The following is a 14,635-nucleotide window of genomic DNA, read 5'->3' as shown; positions in this document are numbered from 1 at the left end:
TGAATAGACCGCTTTATAATTGACACCTTTAGTATGTTTCACTCATTATGTGAAGTGCTGGGGGAGCCTATAGTGTGTGAGGGAAGGGGTTTGCAGGTGTTATCAGGGTTGGATTTATTACAACCTTTCGTCTTGTCTGCTGGAAATTCCCTCCCTCCCACCCTTTTAAGATTGATATGTCTTGTTTTTTTTTTTTTGGTTGTGGAAAGAAAGGTTGTTTCTGTGGTTGCGGCATTAATAGATCACTTAGTTGTGCTCTCCTCACACACTATTATGATTATTAAGCCATATTGTATCAACCGATATATTGGACTCCACCCGTCCGGGTATGTAAACTGGGGGCAATTGAACACCAATGATTGTGTTATTAAATGCATGTGGTTGTCCTGTCTTGTTTTTTTGTCTGATATCATACTAATATCTTGAATTAAATAAATGTCAAAACAAATTTCACCTGATTTGAATGCCAGCACGTTGTTATGTGTCATTATTTATTTATATTTGTTAAGTCTTTATTTTGTTAAGTGTATATACTGTATACTTATATATATATTATGTGTGTGTATATAATTTTAACAACATACTTCAAGTGAGTTTAAGAACTTGCAACTAATGTTTGAAATTAATCAATGTCTGGTGCTAACTAAAGCCTAGAACTACCTAATCCCTGGAACTAACTAAAACCTGGAACTACTTAATGTCTGGAACTAACTGAAGCCTAGAACTTCCTAATGCCTGAAACTAACTAAAGCATAGAACAACCTAATGTCTGGAACAAACTAAAACTGGAACTACCTAATGTCTGGAACTAACGTAAAGCTAGAACTACCTAATGTCTGGAACTAACTAAAGCCTGGAACTACCTAATGTCTGGAACTGACTAAATCCTAGAACTTCCTAATGTCTAGAACTAACTAAAGCCTGGAACTACCTAATGTCTGAAACCAAGGCCTGGAACTAACTAATGCCTGGAACTACCTAATGTCTGGAGCTAACTAAATCCTAGAACTTCCTAATGTCTAGAACTAACTAAAGCCTGGAACTACCTAATGTCTGAAACCAAGGCCTAGAACTAACTAATGTCTGGAAGTTTCTAAGGCCTGGAAGTCGTTATTGCTTGGAAAGCACATTAAAACCAATATAAATCTCTTTGCAGCCATTAAATCCAAATTACATAGATCTTTTTCAAATACCACATGGTATGCTCCGTATGGTAGACAATGATCCTCCAATTGTTATGTGATTTTCTTTTCCTAAAAAACTAAATTTGTGCAGAAGTGAGGGATTGCTTTGGATTGGGGGGGGAGGGAGGCAAGCAAGTTAATTTCTTTTATAACTATAAATTTCAACACTGTACTTTACATGACCTTTTGTATACAATGATATTTCATGATATGTCTATATTTTAAGAAATGTATATGCTGATGGTCATCCTATAAATTTAATTGGATGCTTTCAATGTAACTCTAATTGCTTTAATAAATATATTAAAAAAAGAAAAAAACAATCTGAATGCTTTGTGAAAGTCTTGTACCCGTCAATGTGTTCCAAAGTTCACTACGTTTTTCTGAAAGTTTTTATTTTCAAGAAGGAAATTTGAATGATACTTATTTTTCCATCGGAAGAATATGTATTACAATAATTGCAAATCATCTTACAATCAAATGTCAGATATACATGAAAAAATTTATTGTTCCTTTGTCATATAGGTTTTAGGCTTAGCAACTGAAAGGAGGGAACTGTGATTAACTTAAATGAAGAAGTGAATCTTTATGGTCTATGTTTTGTACAGTTGTTAGGCCATTAACTAAGCATAAATAAGGTTTAGTACAAAAATATGGATTCATTTATATGATCCCCAGTCTAGGTGAGCACATAATGTGGGTATGACCTTCTCTCAGGCACTTTATTGTTAAACTTTGTGCACATTTGCAGATCGCCACGCCAATAAAGTACCATAAATGTGAACTAAAATAAATAAAATAAATAAATGGATTTACATTCTATAAATTACACACAACAATCAGTAAGTAGGGGGATTATGCCTCAGACCTTCCTCCATTGTCCCCTGTCCTTACTTAATTTCAGCCACATAAACTCATTTGAAAATTTCTGTGTTATATCTTTCAGATGTCTCTAGGCCACAAAAAGAAAGTGGTGGGGAACAGACAGATAAAATGCTGTGCATATCAAGTTCTCCACCGAGAAGGCCTTCTCTCAGCATAGGACAAGGGAATAACAAGGCAAAGGGCATACTTACCAACTCTATCTGATTGTCAGGGAGACTCCCTGAAATAGTAGCAATCTCCCTGACTCCCTGAAGAGTCTACCAATCTCCCTGATTGCACCTTATCCCCATTATATAGCTATTATATATAAGAAAAACAAAGATATGTGCATTTAAATGGGATCATTAGTATAATTTCCCTGCATTGGGTATAAGGCACAATGATCCCTATGGCTACATGCATTTTCTGAAAAGTATCAGAGTGTTTTCATCAACATGTAGATCTTAAGGTGGGTACACACTATAGCGATATATCTGCAGATGATGGTTCATACACATTGAACAGCCATCATCTGCTTCTGCCCTGGGTCCCGTCGGCCGGGTCCCGCCCCTCTCCCTGCGGCTGCCGCTGTATGTGTACGGGCAGTCTGCAGACATATCCGTCCATCGGCTGTTCAGCACAGCCAATGCGATATGTCTGCGAACAACGTCGTTCACAGACATATCGCCTGTACAAACTGGCCGACGGCCAGCAGATATCAATTGATCAGCCAATATATCGGCCAGTGTGTACCCAGCATTACTGACTGCTTTGGGGCTCGTTTACATTTGGATGTAAGTCAGGTTTATGACATGCCTCTCAGGTGTAGCAGGACACGTCCACTTTACCACTGCGCTCATAGGTGTTGCTTTCACAATCTCCTTGAAATGCTTTTTCAATAGTAGGCAAGTATGGCAAAGGGCACCCACTGTAAAGGCAAGGGTTAGCAATATTTTTAAAAGGGTTTTCTAAAACGACTTGGCAAGACCCAGAAAGCAAAGGATTTCAACCTGTTCAGGGTTTTTAAATAAACTCAAACTGTAAATGGTATTTTTGAACAACATATTTACAAAAAAAATGAACTATATAAATATACATTGTTAATATATTTTTAAATGACAGAACACATTTGAGATGATTTTCCTGTTTAAAAGAAGAATAAAGTTTTGAGAATTAATGGCCATAAATTATGAATAGTCCCACAAACTGAACCACTGGTTCCATGCATTACTTTTGGGAAGGCATGGGCTATAGCAGACATTCCCAACTATTTTTTGGGGGTTATATTATTTAGTGGTTGTATTACCAAAAATGTTATAGTATTTTCTAATGGTTTTAGTAAAACTGCTGAATTAAAGTTGGGGTTAAAAATATAGTAAATAACACCAATTTAAATTACAATTGAGTCAGTTATTGGTGAGTCTCACTGCACATACATACAGTAATGTGGCTCTTACATAGGTTACGGACTCTAGTACATTTGTCAAATAGCACAAATACGGAGGAACCTTGGAGCACTGCCCCTATGCAAAACAGGTGCGTATTGTAGGATTTCTAAAATATAAATGACTTAAAATTATGTGTACATTGAGCATCTGTTCTGCATAGAATTGTTTTTCTGTGGTTAGAATACAAGTGTGATCTATATATTACGGAGTCATGGTGCAATGAAAAACATGACTGGGACATAGCTATACCGGGATATACTTTATTTAGAAAAGACAGAATGGGAAAAAATTGCAGGAGGGGTAGCAATGTATGTGAAAAACAACATAAAAATGACTTCAATACAAAATATTGCAGAAAAAACTGAGGCCCTTTGGGTGACCATAGAAACACGGGAGAGGCACATTATTCACACTGGGGTGATTTACAGGGGGGGGGGGACTGGACAAGAACCTTTTGCAAGATGTCACTAATATGACTTTAAGAGGAGAGGTAATAATATCATGGGAGACTTTCATTCCGGAGGACTGGAAAAGAGCAAATGTAATCCCACTGTACAAAAGTGGAAGCAAGGAAAAGGCAAGTAACTAGATTGTAAGCTCATAGGAGCAGGGTCCTCCTCCCCACTGTCTCACAGCCTTCTTCTCTTGCACTTCTATGACAGCCTTCACCTTCAGAGCTGTACTGTGTTTGGAGAATTGTGTTGCTAATTGTTACTTGTGTTCTGTTTATATTTTGGTTACTGTATTGTATTGTAATGTTCTGTGTACCCTTTACTGCATGTATGGCGCTGTGGACCACTTGTGGCGCCCTATAAATAAAATGTAATAATAATAATAACTACTACCGACCAGCGAGCCTTACATCAGTAGTAGGGAAAGTAATGGAATCACTATTAAAGAAAGACTTGTGGAACATCTTAACTCCAACAATTTACAGGATTGCAAACAACATGGGTTTTCTAGGGGGAGATCATGCCAAACAAATCTTATTGATTTTTTTTGACTGGGTAACTAAAGTAATAGAACAAGGGGGTGGGGGGACCTAGATGTAGCTTATCTATACTTTAGTAAGGCTTTTGACATGGTCCCACATCGCAGACTGATAAATTAACTTTAAAACTTGGGTCTGGATTCAAAGGTGGTTAAATAGATAAGAACTTGGTTGTAGAATAGGATACAGAGAGTTGTAGTAAATGGAGTGCAGTCTCAGGAGGAAATTGTGAGAAGTGGTGTACCCCAAGGTTCTGTACTTGGACCAGTGCTTCTTAATACCTTTGTTGGTGACATTGCAAATGGTATTAAAGGGACACACAAAAATATGCAACAGGGAAGACACACCTGGAGGGGTAAGACAAATGATGGAGGATCTAGGTAGACTAGAGGAATGGCCAAGAACATGGCAACTACAGTTTAATGCTAAAAAATGCTAAATTATGCACTTGGGTCTCAAGAACCCAAAAGCTAAATAAAGTATTGAGGGGACTCTAATGGAAACTACAGAGGAGGAAAGGGATCTAGGAGTCACTATTTCAGGTGACTTAAAGGCAGGTAACCATTCTAACAAAGCAATGAGAAAGGCAAGTCAGATGCTTGGTTGCATAGGGAGAGGAATCAGTAGCAGGAAGAAAGAAGTAAGAATGCCCCTGTATAGGTCATTGGTACGTCCTCATCTAGAATACTGTGTTCAGTTCTTGAGGCCACATCTCCAGAAGGATATAAATACATTAGTGTCTGTACAAAGAAGGGCAACTAAAATGGTGTACGGCCTAATAGAGCCATAACTAGACATTTTGGTGCCCTGTGCCAGAAGGAGTTTTGGTGCCCCCCCCTTTTGTAAACAGAGACTTGGTCTCATAGGGAAAGTGCATGGCCACACTATAGTACCCTCAATTCAAATTACGCCATTCAGTAGTGCCCCTAACTCATATTACACTGCCTTGTAGTGTCCCTTAATCATGTTATGCTACACAGTAGTACCCCTTATACACCAAAGTACCCTGTTATACATGTTACGCCACACACGAGAGCTCCTATTACCATTATGCTACACAGTGGTTCCCCTTATACACATTATGCCACACAGTAATGCCATAACACACTGTGTGTGCGTTCCTGTTCCCGTCAGGATGTTGTCACCTCGAGTACAAGCTGGGACAAAGGAAGTATCATTCCCCTGATCTCTCTCCCCATGCCCATGGCCGGTAGCAGCAGCAGCCCACCAACATCGCCAGCACTGATCTGTGACTGTAAAGCAGGGGTGAGCAATTATTTCAGTGAGTCCATCACAGGCTACCCAGTATTGATACCGTTTGAACAGCATCGATATTAGAGAGATTTGATTGCACAGACCAGATTGCCCATACCTCTTTGCCTTCACATACAAAGGCGTACAGTACACATGGACACGACTACCCCAGGGCTTCATTGACAGCCCCAGTATCTTCTCCCAGGCCTTACATGATTGTTTACAGTCTTTTCAACCTGCCAAAGGATCGGTACTAATCCAATATGTAGACGATTTGTTGTTATGCTCTGATTCGTTTATGTCATGTTTAAATGATACTAAACTTTTGTTGCTTCACCTCTCGCACACAGGGCATATGGTTGCTAAGGACAAGTTACAGCCGTGCCAGACCAGGGTTAAATACTTGGGACACTGTCTTACCCAAGGCCTCCGACATCTGACAGCGGACAGAATCCACGCCATACAGACCATGACACTACCGCAGAACCAGCACCAGATCCGTACCTTCTTGGGCATGTGTGGGTATTGCAGGTCATGGATACCCGGTTTTTCCATTCTGGCTTTACCACTGCAGGAGTTAGTATCTTCCACAAAACCAGACCGTGTCTTGCACTCTGAAGAGTCAGAGCAAGCCTTCCTTAATCTTAAGGACAGTCTGATAAGAGCACCTGCATTGGGGATTCCAGACTATGGGAAGCCCTTTTATTTATTTTGTACGGAGGCTGCTGGTTGTGCGGCAGGAGTTCTCACACAAAAACATGGTGATGCCAATAGACCAGTAGCATACTACAGTGCCCAGTTGGATGCTGTGGCAAGAGCACTCCCACCGTGTTTAAGGAGCGTAGCTGCAACCGCACTCTTAGTGGAAAAGAGTGAGGATGTAGTGTTAGGCCATGACATGACTGTACATACACCACATGCTGTTTCTGCCCTGTTAAATTCGGCCCAGACCAGACACATTTCCTCCGCTAGGTTCACTAAATGGGAACTAGCGTTAATTGCACCGACCAACATTACTATAAAGAGGTGTAATACTTTAAACCCTGCTACATATTTACCAAGTGTGCCTCATGATGCACAAAGGGTGGAAGGTAAAGATGAACCGTTACCAGTGGTAGAAGGTGAGTTTGGCACAGGAATTAATAGGCATGACTGTATGGAGTATTTAAATCAAAATTATACAGCTAGGCCTGAATTTCATGACACACCGTTAGAAAATGCAGACTTAACGTTTTACACGGATGGGAGTTGCCATAGACAGACTGATACAGGTGAGTTATGTACAGGTTATGCTGTGGTTGATGACAAGGACGTTATAGCGGCCGAACCACTTGGTCCACCCCATTCAGCGTAGGTGGCGGAACTCGTGGCACTAAGGAGAGTGTGTGAGTTGGCCGAAGGAAAAACGGCCAATATTTACACAGACTCCAGGTACGCTTTTGGGGTGGTGCACGATTTTGGGGCCCTATGGCGTCTAAGAAATTTTCTAACGGCAGCAGGCACACCAATCGCACATGCACATCACATAAAACGACTGTTGACGGCAATACAGCTACCCAAGACAGTAGCTGTCATTAAGTGTAAAGCCCACACCTGCGAAGATGATCCAGTATCATTGGGTAACAACAGGGCTGATGAAGCTGCCAAATGGGCAGCAGGTTTAAAACTTAATCAAATGGATAAAGTGTTGGTATTTGAAACGGTTGACATGCAGAAACTGGTTGAAATGCAAGGTGTGTGTACCCATCAGGAAAAGGCAAGCTGGAGATCCAAGGGATGTGAGCAAGAGTCCTCTGGGCTCTGGAGAAATGGACAAGGGAAGCCAGTAGCTCCTAAGGCATACTACCCAAGCTTAGCAGAAGCAGCACATGGTCTGACCCATCTGGGTAAGGTTTCCGACAATAATACTTAAAAGCTGGCTATGCGATTGAAACGCAAAACAGTATTTAAACAGTATTGCTGTACTAACTTTGTTATGTGTTTATGTAATGTAAAATGGCGCTTAACCGTTGTGAGCACAGAAGCATGGCTCGCCATTCACAATATGGCGAGTTGCGGGGGCATGGGATGCGTGTGCATGTATAGCGAGCATGTGCAATTGCACATGCGCAAGTGCGTGCGCGAATGCGGCTGGAGCGTGTGTTCGCATAAAATGGCCGTGGACGATCAAATCGTCCAATGGATGTCGTGTTGCGATTCGTGCGCAATTAAGCGATCGCAACCAATTTATACAGTTTCGACACCAGTCTCTCTCTACTCCAACTTAATATAAACAACTAGTCCCTGACTCCCCTTTCCAGCGCACTTTACCTTACGGGAGCTCCGGGCAGCAAGGCTGCAGGGATCTGTAGTTTATTTGAGTTTTATCATTGTAGTGCAGCGCCGGACACCTGAGCCAGTTACAGTGACTCCCGCCTATTGTTTCTTATTCTCCTCTCCTCCGCGCTGCTGCTGCCTGTCTCCTCCTCCTGCACAGACCCGCTTCTTATGGAAGCGGCTGCAGGCAACAATCCATCATCCAGGTTATGGGGGGAGGTCCGTCAGGTCTCCAGGCTCAGTGGCCGCAGTGACAGTGCAGCAGGGGAAGGGGGAGTTCTTGTTTAACAGGGACATACTTTCCTCCAGCCTTGGAAGATGCTACACAAAATGGGGAAGAGGTGGAGCACAGGGGGAAGGCAGCTGCAGCGCTGCCCGCTGTAATGTGTGTATTAGTAGCGGTGTGCCCAGCAAAGAAGAAGCCGGGCACACTGCTACTATTGTACATTGCAACGGGCAGCCACATTAGATGTGAGGCAAGCTAAAAGGGGGGCATGTGCGCTCTGTATGGGCGCACCGGCCGCACCACGCTAGTTATGGCCCGGTGGCCTACTTCACAAAACTTACCAGGAATGACTGAGAGATCTCAATATGTATAGTCTGGAGCAGAGAAGGGAAAGGGGGTACATGATAGAAACTTTCAAATATATCATGGGTTTTAACAAGGTGCAGGAGAGAGACATTCTTCAAAAGAAAAGAAGTACTAGAACACAAGGACATACACTGACACTGGAGGGAAGTAGATTCAAAGGAAATTTGAGGAAAAATTACTTCACAGAAAGGGGAGTAGATAAGTGGAATAGCCTCCCATCAGATGTGGTAGAGGCTAAGACACTAGAGCAATTTATACATGCTTGAGATAGACATAAGAATATCCTTACAAAGAACTGAGGATCACATAGGGTTGAGGTTACCAAAAGGTAAAAAAGGGCAGACTAGATGGGCCAAGTGGTTCTTATCTGTCGTCAAATTCTATGTTTCTATTTTTATATATATATATATATATATATATATATAATGATATATATATATATATATATATATATATATAAAATGATATATACAGTGAGGTCCATAAATATTGGGACATTGACAGAATTTTCATATTTTGACTTCTATTCACCACCACAATGGCTTTGAAATGAAACAAACAAGATGTGATTTAACTGCAGACTTTCAGATTTAATTTGAGGGTAATTACATCCAAATCAGGTGAACGGTGTAGGAATTACAACGGTTTCTATATGTGCCTCCCACTTTTTAAGGGGCCAAAAGTAATGGGACAAAATAAACAATCCTAAATCTAACTTTCACTTTTCAATACTTTGTTGCAAATCCTTTGCAGGCAATTACAGCCCGAAGTCTGTAACGCATAGACATCACCAGACGCTGGGTTTCATCCCTGGTGATGCTCTGCCAGGCCTCTACTGCAAATGTCTTCAGTTCCTGCTTGTTCTTGGGGCATTTTCCCTTCAGTTTTGTCTTCATCAAGTGAAATGCATGCTCAATCGGATTCAGGTCAGGGGATTGACTTGGCCATTGCATAACATTCCACTTTTTAGCCTTAAAAAACTCTTTGGTTGCTTTTGCAGTATGCTTCGGGCCATTGTCCATCTGCACTGTGAAGCACCGTCCAATGAGTTCTGAAGCATTTGACTGAATATGAGCATATAATATTGCCCGAAACACTTCAGAATTCATTCTGCTGCTTTTGTCAGCAGTCACATCATCAATAAATACAAGGGAACCAGTTCCATTGTCAGCCATACATGCCCATGCCATGACACTACCACCACCATGCTTCACTGATATGGTTGTATGTTTTGGATCATGAGCAGTTTCTTTCCTTCTCCATACTCTTCTCTTCCCATCACTCTGGTACAAGTTGATCTTTGTCTCATCTGTCCATAGGATGTTGTCCCAGAACTGTAATGGCTTTTTAGATGTTGTTTGGCAAACTCTAATCTGGTCTTCCTGTTTTTGTGGCTCACCAATGGTTTGCATCTTGTGGTGAACCCTCTATATTAACTCTTGTGAAGTCTTCTCTTGATTGTTGACTTTGACACATATACACCTACCTCCTGGAGAGTGTTCTTGATTTGGCCAACTGTTGTGAAGGGGTTTTTCTTCACCAGGGAAATAATTCTTCTGTAATCCACCACAGTTGTTTTCCGTGGTCTTCCACGTCTTTTGGTGTTGCTGAGCTCTCCGGTGCGTTCTTTCTTTTTAAGAGTGTTCCAAACAGTTGATTTGGCCACATCTTGGTGAATAGAGGCCAAAATATGAAAATTCTGTCAATGTCCCAATATTTATGGACCTGACTGTATACCGAAATGTCGATTGGCTAAATCTGCTGCCTTGTGAACTATGAAATACAACTGTGATATTTTCAAGTCTGGTGAGTGCACCCCTTCATTTGGAAAAGCTATATTGTGGATCCTGTGTACCAGGAATTGGTGTGGCACCCCAGCCATAAATTAATAGGATGGAGTGAGTGTGGACCATTTGGATTTTATATAAATATATATATATATATATATATATAAAGAAATGTTGCTCCAGCTATATAAAACTGGCATATGTAGTGGTCGTGAAAATAATCCTAATCAGTCACTTATACATACTGATAAGCCAAGCTTCTGCATGTTATATTACTAAAAGTCTGCTACTAATTCCATACCTCCAAAGCGAACAATTGGTACGGCATGAACAACAGATAAACGTGACAGTGTATGTAACCATAGAGCTGTTTATGCCCTAGAACCAAAACTGCTTTCTGTTCAGGAAGCTACATTCAGTGCTGTGTCGAGAATATGAAACACAATATATTTACACCAGAGTGATCAAAGCCACAAACATTTTACTGTAAAAAGACAAAATGCTATTTACCGTATAACTGCCAGCTGTGTATGTCTTTCAGTGTATTTCTACTAGTTCATGCACCATTAGTCCCTGGGACAGAACTAACATTTCTAGCACACAGATATACGGTCATGGCATAAACAGAAAAGGAGTTTAAATAAATGAATGTTGGAAGAACATTTGCACACTGTATAGGTCTTTGCCTTTTCCAGTGACTAAGAATGATATCATTAATAAAAGGGCAGATGAATGTTACTTAACCACAGCTAATGGAATAAATGCACAAGGGAAGACAAAGGGATGCAACCCACTAACATCCTACTTAATGCACATTCTAAATTACATATAGATCATATTGTAAGGATTTTCTTTGCATATTCTACACTGAATTTCCATTAGGTGAAGTTCTAAACCTATATCACACAGGCCTCCACCATAACCCTGTTGTCAGCATTATTACAGAGACTGCCCGAATCCAACTGGCGAGGGTTGGAATATCAAAACCTGATTGGATTTACAGATATTGGCTCCAGTCTATTTCGATGAAGCCTACAAGAAAACACAAGCCTGCAAGATGAAGACTGATGTAGTAGGGTCAGTATTATCAGGGGCTAAAATATATAAAAAAAAATATAATATTTTCTTCCATTAAATGCAGATTTTAATTTCTATTCTACCGTTCATTGTAAACACAAAACATATTTTCTCAATAAGAAGACAATAGCAGGTCTGAGCAAATGTTAGTAGTATCCCTTTGTCACAAAATATACAGATTAGAGTAAAGTGGCTACATTTATGCCTAGATGTACAGTAGGGTTCCACAAAATTATCAGAAGTTTTTCTTTGCTAAAGGTTATAGGTTACAGAACGATCCAGATTTCCCAAAGCTAGCAGCATCTATGTAATTGTGTACATGACGGTGTAGAAAGACATATTTATAAGCCATGTATAACTTTGTTTGCGTTTTTAACTTCTTTATTTTCATGTGTATTGCAGTATAAAAAGCTGATAACAGGTGTGTGGATGAATTATTCTGACTATGCATTGCAATCACACGTCTAAGCATACAGTAGCTGTAGCTGTACTGTTTGTGTATGCCCATAATTCAGTACAGCATATGTTACATAAAAATGTTCCTGGTGGGATCATAATATAGTATAATATAGTTTAATAGTATATTAATGTTAACTATCTGCTACAGCATCAGCAAGAATAGAAAACAGTGATATTAAATCTCACTCCCTCGTACTATACAGTAGCTGAGACATTAACTCACATGCAGTTTGCACACAAATGTGGGGTACAACACGTGATGTGTAAATCACGTAGCATCGTTCCTTTAATGTTGTTATGCATGCATCTTGTTACAAACATGATCTATTGTATAGAGAATGTAAATGCACTGTTTTCAGTGTCTTGTGATGTGCAGTTATAGTCATTTTTCAACATCACTAATAATATTATTTCACTGTTAAAATGTTAAAAAACATGAATACATGAATGTATGATATCTCAACATTTTGAGACCTGACCTTTCCAACTCTATTACTAATATTAACTGTAAGTAATCCCATATACAATTCCTATTTGCAAAAGTAACTAGATGCAATGTGGTGAATATTACATAAATAGTATAACTATCAATACTCATGATAGCAGTATGTATTTTAAATTACATCACAGAGCTGTAGGGGACAGATAAAGAACTCTGGTATTACAAAACTAGAAAATCCTTAACATTCATTTGTAAACCATATAACTCACAATGAAGACGGTGTAAATAAGCCTGGCCATAGTCTTACTCATTTCAGTATTTTCATTCAGATTTTTTTTAAACATAGGTCATGTATATTCAAGTACGCTATGTAAGTGAGTGATTTAATGGTTTAATTTTAAGAAAATATGTACTGAATTAAATGTATCAGTGTAATTGTTTAATTACCATTGCCATGTGTTTTTTTTTATTATAAGCATGTTTTGGTAATTAACACATTACTTAGTCTTGCTGCATTAAACTTGAGAGGTTGACAACTAAAAAACATTAATTTTCTCAGTGACATTTGGAATTAGTTGCTTATTTATATATTTAGAGATTATTTTACTGCAAGTAATAATCTCGCCTTGGTACCATTTTCAAGTGTGTAACATGTAATGTAAATATTCATTTTATTTTAGAGTTGTAAATACATAGTTAATAATAGGATATAAATATTGTACTTATAAAAAAAAAATAGTTTCCAGCATTATTAATAATAAAAAGAAATGACAGTGTGACATTCATTGAGCCGGATGTAATCTGAGCTTCAGTGCAAATAGGTACACATTCATATTTAACATTTAATATACTTTCTTAGGCTGAAAGAAACCAGTAGTGCCTTGCATGCGATAACACCTTACACTCGATTTATGTCTCTTATGTGGTTTTGCTATTGGAGCTTATAATTTAAACTCTCATAATTGCATCGGCATGATTTTACCAGCATGCAAATATATCACAGGTCGGGAAGGCTCCGTCAGCACAAAGCGCTTCAGGTCACATAGGAGGTTGCTGGGTTATTTATAGGTTTTTATTTTCATGATTTATGTAAATTTGTAGTTCATAATACATAATAACAAGATCTACTGCAAGATGTAATTAAGCATAAGGTAGGAGTGTGGCTGTGAGCATACTGTACATATACACCACCAGTTAGGTGCGCAGTAACATATACAATGTTGTTTGTATTTATTCACATTCAGTAGAGAATAAAATTTCTTTGGTCCCCAGGTCCTAGAGGTTAGGAATCACTGGACACATATTATCTTACTAAACTCGATCTTTAGTAAATAAGTCAGTTCAAACTGACGTCTGCATTATCAGGTAATCAGATCCATTGCTGTCTACTGTACAATGTAGCATCACTTATAGAGTAATCCACACATCAGAATCGTGTTCTGCTCCAGGCCTATTAGTCAGTAATGTATACCAAGTACACACGCTGCCTACAACCAAAGGATGCTTTTCATTGAAAGTTGAGAACGCTACAGCAAAATCTTGGTTTCTCAAAAGAGAATGAAGCTACAACGCTCTAAGGGGAAAAAAGGATGGACACACCCCAGAGGTAAGCTATAGCTATAATAATTACAGGTGTGTCACGTATATTATAGCTGTGCCTACTTTCATTTATGGACCTCTGCGTAGGTCATTTCTGTAATGTTTCTCATTCTTTCAATATTCTTTCAATAAAAGTTATCATAATAATAATAATAATAATCCTCATTACAGGTGTGTCAGTCACAGCAAGCACCTCAGTGCATAGAATATATATGTGTGATCACATACAGTTTGTTGCAAGCCCAGGCTCCCGAATCGCAATGCTGGTCCCCTAGACCTACTAACACAGGCATCACTATTTGAAGAGAGCATGGAATTTACAGTCACCTGAAAATGTGTAACGCTATCTGTCCCTAAGGATTGGGTCTAAACCAATGGTTCCCAAACTTTCTAGAATCATGGCACTCTAGAGTATCAGCATTTTTTCCTGTGCGTCAAAAGTTTCTTATTGAGAAATTCAGCAAAAACTAAATGAAGTAAATTGTGTTTATATGTCACCCTTGGAGGTTCAGTTATGTGGTGGTTGACAGGGCTGCACTTCTTTTTGTCCACTTATTTTTTGATTGGCAGCCATTAGTGCTGGTTTTGCCTATCACACTGACTGAAAATTTTATTTGGTATT

The 14,635-nt window shown here is 39.3% G+C and overlaps 1 long non-coding RNA gene across 4 annotated transcripts in view; it reads right to left on the bottom strand.

Annotated features, from left to right (window-relative positions):
- The window catches only part of LOC148518401 (uncharacterized), an 816,630-nt gene that overhangs the window by 552,017 nt on the left and 249,978 nt on the right, over positions 1-14,635 (bottom strand). The gene's annotated exons all lie outside the window — the stretch shown is intronic.

Source organism: Taudactylus pleione, unplaced genomic scaffold (genome assembly GCF_031769625.1).
Source record: "Taudactylus pleione unplaced genomic scaffold, aTauple2 ptg000201l, whole genome shotgun sequence".
Classification (NCBI taxonomy): domain Eukaryota; kingdom Metazoa; phylum Chordata; class Amphibia; order Anura; family Myobatrachidae; genus Taudactylus; species Taudactylus pleione.
This window is presented reverse-complemented; position numbering and strand designations above follow the sequence as displayed.